Below are 751 nucleotides of genomic sequence, written 5' to 3'. Positions count from 1 at the left end.
AAAAAAACAAAAAACAAAAAACAAAAAACAAAAAACAAAAAACAAAAAAAAAACAAAAAAAAAAAAAAAAAAAACAAAAACAAAAAAAAAAGAGAGGAAAAGAGAAAACAAATGGTAAAGGCAGATTGGACTGAGACGCCGAGGGATCTATTCCTTCTGCTTAGTCTCACCCCCGGCAAATGGCTGGATAGAGGCAACCTCAGGGTCTTCTAAGCTCTGGCCTAAGGGGATAGCCTGCAGAGATACGGCAAGTATGGCTGCTTCCTCAGTGGCGGGGATCTGGGCATTGGAAGGGACGTTCGCTACCCCTTGGGGCGCCTCCTCGCTCGGGTCTTCCCTTGGTTCAGCAGCCGAAGCCCCCTCACCTGGAGTAGCCACTACCTCCTCAACAACCTCCCCAACCTTGACGCCATCAGGGGCGGCCTCACAGATTGCAGGGGGTAGTATACACTCTCCGCCTTCCATAGGTCGGACGAGGCCTCCACCTCGGCTTGTTTAAGGGCCTCAACCAGACCTGGGAGCAATAGCGCCTACATACCCCCGGAACTTGAGCTTTATAAGCAGCTTCTATCTCGGCCACCCCCTCAGCATAGGCTGCGGCCTCGGCTTCCTCCTTGGAAGCCAGGGCTTCCTCCCTGCCAAAATCCGCCTCGGCCTTTGCCCGCAGGGCCTCGTCTCTGGCCTACTCCGCCTCCCTCTGGGCCCCCTCGGCAGCAACCACCTTAGCTTGTAGATCTGCGATCAGCTCCTT

The sequence above is a fragment of the Quercus suber genome, unplaced genomic scaffold (genome assembly GCF_002906115.3).
Source record: "Quercus suber isolate HL8 unplaced genomic scaffold, Cork oak 2.0 scaffold_410, whole genome shotgun sequence".
Lineage (NCBI taxonomy): Eukaryota > Viridiplantae > Streptophyta > Magnoliopsida > Fagales > Fagaceae > Quercus > Quercus suber.
Note: the sequence above shows the minus strand (reverse complement) of the source record.